Raw genomic sequence first — 8,907 nt, 5'->3', positions numbered from 1 at the left:
CACGTGTGTTATTAGTTCCTTCCTCATAAACGTCCTCCTAGATAGTTCCCCACCCCTCCCCCGTCTGCCAGTTTCTCTTAAACAGACGTCTGTTTGCGCGCTCATTTCATTCTGACCAAATTTAAAGGTGCTACGTCACGGGGATTTTGCAGATTTTTGGTATTAACTGTTCTGAATTTAGTGGTAGTCAACTTAACCCATGAAAAACATGATCTTTGAACCTTAATTTGGGAAAGAAATCAAGCTACGGCTATAAGTATTTTTTTTTTGAAGACGCGCGGAAACAACTGGAATAAGTAAGCCTTACTTTTTCAAGTCGCAATCCATTTCCATCTTAGCCCATCCGCAGCCAAAGATGGTTTTTAATAGTTTTAGTGCTCTAATATAGCAATTTTTTTAGGTTTCCTACGACACATAAAGATTTGGCTGTTCAAAAGTCTTAAAATCCGTGTCAAAAGCCCCTACAAAGTATGCAGCCAGGGTTGTCAGACTGCGAGCAGAAAAAGATTCCAAGCGTGCAACGCGAAAACGCGAATTCGAGCGAGCGACGAAGCCGCGAGAAGCGCGGACGCCATTAACCTCGTTTGCATATTTTCAACTTTTCCAGTCGCGCGTAGCATTTCAGAAACAAAAACCGACTGCTCGCAGTCGAGGGATTTCTAAGAATCGACGCTAAAATTACAAGCTGACGAATGAACAGTGTGAAAAAGAGGATAAAATATATGGACGGCACGTGTCTGCGAAAAAATGGAACGTGGTTCACCTGCTCCACAGAGGCAAGCCTCGCACATTGTCTCTACTTTTGACGCACGGCTTGGGGAAAGACTGACGTGGGGGGTGGGGGGGGGGGAGCCCGGGAAAAAGGGAGCGGGAGGGTATGGGAGACGGGAAAAGGAATGCAGCTAGGTCATTTAGCCCCCAACACGATAAGCCCCGAGTCGATAGGCCCCCGACTGAAGTCGATTAGCCCCCAAATAAAATTTGTCTTTAAACCTAGTAAAATGGCCTTGCACGGTTTTCGATCGTTTCACTTATTTAACTCTGCTTAAAAAACGAGAAATATTCAAAGGGGTTTTTATTCCTCTGCTCAATCTTCATTTCGGAAGTCAAAGAGTTGGGGCTAATTGACTTCAATTCGGGGCTTATCGTCTTGGAGGCTAAACGACCGGATACCGGGAGAAGAGAGGGGGAGAAATTGGGATAAACGTTGTAGCATTTCGTAATATTTTACAATAGAAACAAATAAACAAGAACTGCAAGCAGTTTATAATCGTGCGGGTAATGTTTGACCTCCTGACCTCTTTCAGTGCTTTTTGGCTTAAAGGCACGGCACCGCACAGTAAAATATTTAGAAAAGCAGTCACTTGAGAAACACACAAGTCGTGTTTGCGTTAGTCACGGAGTGAACGTGACATGAATTTCCTTTACCACGTCATCTTTTTCTTTTTAAAACCACATGCCTAGCCGGAAAAATGCCTGCTTACGCATGCAAATATTTATTTTGTTCCGAATGTTCAATAAAATAACCCAAACCAGTTCATTTAAAAGAAAGCCAAATCACGTCAAAATAAAGAGTAGACTAAGGCCATCCCATTGTATTTCTCCGTTTAGCGTCTTCCGACAAGATTTTGGTAATTCCCCTGGCGCGATGAGGTGTATCCCGTGCTTTGACACATTCTTGCTGAGCTTGCAACTTACATTTCGATAACGTTTCGATTCTCAAAATACCGTAAACTCAAAACAAAAATTGGGATATCCAGAAAATAAGTCGTTGTCTTGCAATATTTAACACGTTCCGGCTAAATTGTACGACTTGTACTCGCTCCGAGCCGAACGCTTGAGTAACACAACAATAAGTATTTCACACAAACAGAGCGCAGAGTATTCAAAGAGAAAATAGGTGAATGATTATTTATAGCTACAAGCCAGAGATCGCGTGACATGGGTCTGACGTAGTGGTAGTTTTAAATAGCTTGGACATGTCCAAGCGGTCTTTGTTTTCTCTATGTGATTATATTCAGCCCTCTCTTCTTGTAAAATATGGAATGAAACAAAATTATACATTTCAGAGAGCAGAGTGTTCATGTTAAACGCGAGTGATCGGCTGATCGCTATTAAATATTAAATCTTGCGTGACCGTGACAGAAGAGCCGGCTCAACAATGCTATTGCATCACAGCTCACTGCGGTTTTGAAATCTGTCATGACCTAATGGTTCTTTATTTAGCTTGCACCACTTGTACATGTCAAACTGCGTTGTTTTGCGGTATTCAGTACAGTCCGGGTACGTAATACGGCGTTTTGTTTTCACTCTGAGTCAAACGCTTCAATAAAACAGTTCTTCCTCATAACATTTCTTTAAAGTGGAGTCTGGCTGAAAAAAGTGCACTGCAGTGACGCAGTTTCCGGCGAAGACAAAATTGCGTGAATGACGTAGTGTTTACTACGAAAATAGCTTTCACAATTTGAATATTTAGTACTCGCTCTGAGACAAACGTAAGAATCTCCAAAAAGATGTTTCAGATTGATTGTTTTTTTTTTTCAAGATAAGACCAAGAAATGTTTCGAAAAGTATTTGAATTTCGAAAGTTTTGAAGCCGTAAAAATTGTGCGTGTCTGAGCCGTCGAATTTATTAATTGGTATTGCGTTCACAATAATCGTTTGGACATGGCAAAGAAAGCAAGATTTTGCAATGCGAAACTCCAGTACTCGCTCCAAGTCAAGACTTAAATGCCGGACACAAAAATATATATATATTTCGCGTTTAACAGAGCATAGAGTACTCGTAAAATTAGACGGGAATGATTTTGTAACAAAGCTTCCAGGGAGTGAACATTAAAACTTGTACGATTTGAACGTAATATTTCGCAAGTAATGAAAACTTGCGTGACCGTGACCAAGGGATCGGCTGGGCCGCGAGGTTCTGGAACGATTTACCGACAAAAAAAAAACGACAAAATCTGACACAGATTATGAATCGGGCCCAGGCCCCGCCCGATTAACAAGCGGGAAACACTAAAGAAGGGTAAACGGTACGAGAAGCGGGAAGTACAGACCTCTCCACTGACATGTTAAGCCGCTATAATATTTATTTTACACAAACCGAGTGATGCGCTACAGACGAGTTGAACCGAGTTTATCGTCGGCACCTTCACATCATTGCAACTATTGGAGAGCATCTGATAAACTGTTGTCTCGCATTTTTTCGCAACGCATCCGGCATGTTGAGTCTGTGCAATCTTGAAGATCTTCCGTCTGCTTACAGCTACCTGTGAGGCGGAGACCAGTGTTGGGTAATTCTTGTGGAAAGCCTCGGTAGCGCTAGCTGCCAATTCGACTGTATCCGTTTCTTTTTCAAGTGTTATTTCGTCAATTTTGCCACTTGCCGTGTAAATTGTTTTCAGAGAGAAACCTTGGGACAGTAGTGGGTTTTTTGTAGGAGAGCGCAGTGAGAAAATGAAATATTTAGACACCGGCTGCATACGGCTGTCGCTGTTGGTGAGCTTGGATGGACTCGTGGAAGAACAATTCTTCATCTCTGTAAGCTTAAAGAAAAAATTACATTATGACCATTGTATCACCAAAACTTGTGCTTTTGCATGCAAAGAAATGGAAAAATTATGAGATAAACTTCAAAGACTTTAAAGAGATTCAAAAAAATAGAAGACAACTTGTGACTAAAATGGCTTTGCCCGTTAAATTTTGGGTTTCATTCTCTCAGGTCTCTCAGTCTTACACACGAAATGAATTATAAACTACTTACTGTAATCTTTCATTTGTATCTCAATAGGCCAATGGTCGCTCACTTCTTCAGCCTGCCATAAGTGTAATGAAGACAACAGTAAAACATTTGTTTAGTGCGCTCAAAAAACTTACCAAAGAAGGGAAACTCTAAGAATGCCCCACCGATTGGCTACCGAGCTCTAACAAGCCGGATCAAACATTAACACCCCTCTCCACTTCCAACCACATTGCCCCGCCCCCATCTATTGAATTCGTCACACCCCACTAGAAGATGGCCAACAGTAGGGTATCTTGTCTTCTAGGCTTGGCTGTAAATTGAGCCTAGGTGATTTCACCCTGTGTAAAATATATACCATCTGGTGAAATGAAAAAGTGTACCTGTTCTTGAGTAAGTCCATAAGCCTCGTCATAACGAAACACACTCGCACTGTCTGCGAAAACTCCTCTTATCATGTTGTATCCAGAGACCACCATCCTGCAGGAGAAATAACACGTTAAAATTCAGAACAAGCGGTAAGATTTCCATCGCATTGCAAAGCAATTGTGCGCTTCAAAACAATACTTTTCTTCGTTGTCAAGGCCCGGATCACCATATGAGGTCATAGCTTGCGAACAGGCTCCCAAGTGGAGCTGGGCCTAAAATTAATTGTCCGCCTGCTTTGCTCGCGTATTTGTTTTGTTTTTGTTTTTTTCTCGCCCTGTCCCACTCTGGAGCCTGTTCACAGGCTTATGAGGTCAGTACTCAAAATGTACAACATATTAACCATTGTGTGTTAACGCTATTTGTGGAAAACTTAATTTATAGAAGCCCTTACTTACGGTAAATCACTATAACAAGAAGATTTTTATGTACTTTGCCTTAAAATTATTTCCAAACTTTTGAAATATACTAAAGTCGTCCTTCACTGGCAGGCGACGTTAAGTCACCGATGCAAGAAACTAACGCGCGTAAAAAGTGCAATTTGTTATGTTTCAGTTCTCAAAAGTTGAAAAGAAATGGGAAGGCTATAAACAAAAAGAAACAAATGAACAAAGAAAGTCACCAGAAGAAAGTCACTCTTCGGTATTGAGCTAACGTACCTGTCATACGGGCAATCAGATTTTGCCACGGTAGTATCCACGTGATCAGAAAAGAGCCAATAAAATCGTCTGTCTGTGGCGAGCCTTATTTTCTCCCAGGCGGACTTGATGACATAACTACAGCCGGCGTTCAAGTCACCTAAGATGATGACGTCATTCAAGTTCCATCTTCGTGTAATGTCGTCATAAACGTCAACTAAGTGGTCGATTTCGGGAACTGCTTCTGATGGAGATGCGTGTATGGCGACCATTGCGAAGTCGGACACGTCTATATGAAAACAATGATGGTTTACAAGTGTTTAGAGTTTATTACATCAAGTCTTAATTTTCTTTATACTGCCTGATTTCATGTTTTGTTTTGTTTTATTTTGTTTTCTTTGCTTTGAGGTCTATAGGAGCTTAAAGTAAAGCGCACGTATAGCACGCGGTTTTGCGGCAGTCGGGGATAGATTCACCCTTTCTGTCAGTGGCATCTCTAACTATTTAGTATGCTAAGCCCCGAGCCCGCCTTACTTTCTGCCCCAATGTTCTAGTGCTTGCCATTCTGCTGGGAAGCAACATATAGGTTACGCTAGGCGTTCGTTACCTCCCTTACAGACCGATCTCTCTCCCTCGCGTGTTAAAAAAAAAAGAAATCTCTAGAGAACAACAACGTGTCTCTAACTGCTTACCAGGCCTACCCGAAAGTGAAAAAACTATTGAAACAGTAAAGGACTGCAAACGATAATGCCGGGAAGTGTTCGCGATAATTTTTGATTTGCTACTAAAATTCGCAAACTCCTCGAGTGGGTGTACGTTTTGTCAAAAGGAAGTAACATAAGATTGACTGAGAGATGAACACAAAAATACTCAGCTTACACGTGTTCTGTGCTTTGAAGCGAACGATAAATGGTTCTCGTTGGAATTTATCCATTTTAGTGCTTTCGTCACCATCGTCAAAGACATAGCTGTCCTGAAGAGTTACCTTATCGCTCCTAATGAAGAAGAAAGAAACCGGTCAATACGGCTTTTATCAGCTACAAGTCGCAGCAAGCACCTCAACCCTGAAATGCATGAGATATGTCGACCGTCAATGACCGGCGAGGTCTTGACGGAAAATAGATACACATTCTTGAATTTGAAATATTGTAGAAGGTGATACATGATTCCTATTTGAGAGATAGTGTTTTGGCCAGTCTTCCCAGCTACGTAAAGGACATCCAAGGTCATCCTTGGAACCTTGTTTTGTTACTCAATCATTTCTCCCTTACCCTACACTCCCTGACCTTTTTGCACGTACCTGTATAAAAACGCATATTGCTCCTTGCTGACTGTGCGTCCAAGCCTGACACTCAACGCCATCTTGTAGATCCCAGGGAGAGATGAAAATCTGCCATGGACCAGAAAGAAATCTTGTATTGTGTGTATTGAGCCTACTTAGTCAGTTCTATAACAGTTTTAGTGGCAACTGTGGCGGTGCTAAAAAACAAATTTATTTCGACATCGCAGTTTATTACTCTTCATTCACTCTCATGCAATGCAACACTCAACAACATTTCATAGACAGCGCTCATTTTAGTTTCGTGCGTCAGATTTTTATGGGTCAATCCCAAGTCGCAAGTTTGGTATTTTCAGTGCAATAAATACAGTGCCAAGTGTCACAAAGCCTTTCTGACTACACGCCTAGATCGCAAAATACTTATAGCAACCTCAACACTAAGGTATAGTCTTAAGTACCAACTGGGCGGAACAGACTGCACGCTTTTCTGGACAAGTCTTTGTTGTCTTGTCCTAGGATTTTCCTCTAATCGTGTCCTCCTTAGTCAATCGAGCCCAATGTGCTTTTTTAATCAGTTTTGAATCGTCTTTTTAAAATGGTCTCTCATGGAGAAATTGTAAGGCGCGAAGGATACCTGATGGCCCGAGGACGCAGAGAAGAGAGTCTCCCTCTTCCCTCCTTCCCATCATCCCCCGCGTATTATAATTTTCTCAGGAGAGAAGACGGGAACGAGTCAGTATCGGTTTACCTGTTAACATCCGCGAGCAGTTCGTTGATTGGATCATCGTTGATGGAACGAATTTCCTGGATCAGTATGACGTCATACCTCAAAATAATCTGGAAACAAAAATTAAAGCAAAAGCCCTTTTTATATTGCAGGGAAAACTGAATTACTATCGAATTTTGTTTTAAAAATACCAAGCAATATAATTTTCTGATCGTTGTCCTGTGCACTAAAACAAATAAACTATTCGCCCTCTTTGTCTATGAGTGATAAGCGACCTTTAGATTTGACTACGAGTACGAGATCAAGTACGAGTACGACTTTGGAATTTCCACCCCTTTTCCCTCCAACAAAGCCAATCTTCAACGCTCCCCTTCTTGCGTGTTAGGGATGGTAAGCGTTTTGCTTAGATCAGAAAAAAAAACAGTTTGATTGTTATTACTTGTAGATACTTCAGTGCATATTTATAAAAGTTCTTCTGTTCTTATTTAAGTAAATCATCAAACAAACTTTTTAACGCGATTTATTGGGTGGGAAAAGTTTGCGATGATTGAATTAGTATCTTTTCCAAAAGGTGTAACGTTGAGAAGGTTAACATTGAGCTGTATCAAGCAAAATTTATCGGAGAAGAAATTTTAGAAACAAATCTCATTACCTTTGAACTTTCCTCAGATCACCAGAGCGTCTCTCTTGCTTTAATGTTACAACGTGTTTTTAGAGAGTTGTTTGCAGCAATTATTTCATTGATTAATACGAAAATATCCACTTACCATAATATTGGAAACATCCCAAAAGCCAGAAGGCACGATATCATCAACTTACACATGCCTCAAGGTATCTTTTGCAGTGATCTAGGCAAGACACAATCTCGGTTAGTCGAATCAGTGAAATACCGCACAGTGTCAGCAGAGTCTGAGAGACATTAAGCATGACGTTATGCGGCAAACGGCAAACGCGAGCTTGCATTTAATTTTTTTACCTTTTTATCGAATTCTAAAATCAATCCCTCATAAAATTAGTGAAAAAATCCCACATTAACGACAAACACAAAACTACTCATTTCCGCGTACCAACGCCAAACGGCAGACAGCAGAAGTTGAATTTTTGCCGTTCGCGGGAAAAATAAACGTCATGCTTAATCTCTCTAATAAGTAGAGCTGACGTGGCATAGAATTGAAAGAACTCTTGATGCGCTCTTTCTCTTTTAGATTAGAGATTTACCACGCGTTTGTTCAGGCCAAAATGGTGACCGTTAATGGTCCTAGGGCAGGGCTCCATTCCCAGGGGGGGGGGGTACTCCGGGATCCAAGTGACGGGGATGTGCGAAGGATTTTTTGGGGGTCGAAATTTTCGATTCCGGGATTTTTTTGGGTAGGAGAATTTGGCAGGTATTTTTTTGGGTGACTTGATTTAAATAGGGGATTTTTTTGGGTATTAAAATCAAACTTAAGTGCCTTGGCGCGGCCTTGGCAATTTAGGGGTAATTTGACTAGGGATTTTTTTGGGCGTTTTTTTGGTCCAGGGATTTTTTTGGGTAATGTCGGGAGACTTAGGGATTTTTTTGGGTCCTGAGTTTTGCCTCCATTCGATCATCCCCGTCACTTTGATCCCGGAGTACCCCCCTGGGGCTCCATTGCAGTTGAATAAATAACTTCTGGCTGGGTTGTTCGAAACTCCGATTAGCACTAACCCAGGATTAAAGTTTGATCAAAGGGTTTTTTTCATTTCTCTCGTATGACAGTGATTTAATGCCCATGTTTTGTGGAGTTTGAGATTTGTCGACGTTAAAGCTAACGACAGGGGGGGGGGCCCCCCCCCCCAAAATCCACGCAAATCCTGGATTAGCTTAATCGCGCTTTGAACAACCGTGTCTAAAAAAATTACCGGTAAGCAACTGTGTCTATAAATAAAAGGGTCTAAACATTAAAACCGCCCCCGATGGGCTATTTCTGGTTTTCTTGTAGAATCATCCGTGCGTGAGACATCGTAATATCGTCACGAAAACTCTGTGCCAGCGACAAATCGGCTGTTCTGAAGCATGCATGTTATGCAGATCTATGCAGGGACGAAACTTAAGTTTTTTTTCTAGGTGTCGTTACTG

At 41.5% G+C, this 8,907-nt stretch overlaps 1 pseudogene across 1 annotated transcript; it reads right to left on the bottom strand.

Annotated features, from left to right (window-relative positions):
* Positions 1-3,071: 3,071 nt before the first annotated feature.
* LOC144661325 (deoxyribonuclease-1-like) lies at positions 3,072-7,623 on the bottom strand (annotated as a pseudogene). Its single transcript, XR_013572254.1, has 8 exons — positions 7,577-7,623; positions 6,831-6,919; positions 6,104-6,193; positions 5,683-5,798; positions 4,825-5,092; positions 4,123-4,219; positions 3,764-3,815; positions 3,072-3,545 (listed from the first exon to the last, which is right to left on the bottom strand). The product of XR_013572254.1 is annotated as a deoxyribonuclease-1-like (transcript).
* Positions 7,624-8,907: the final 1,284 nt, after the last annotated feature.

This window comes from Oculina patagonica, chromosome 7 (genome assembly GCF_052425735.1).
Source record: "Oculina patagonica isolate OP01 chromosome 7, crgOcupat, whole genome shotgun sequence".
Classification (NCBI taxonomy): domain Eukaryota; kingdom Metazoa; phylum Cnidaria; class Anthozoa; order Scleractinia; family Oculinidae; genus Oculina; species Oculina patagonica.
Note: the sequence above shows the minus strand (reverse complement) of the source record. Positions and strands in the feature narration are given on the sequence as shown.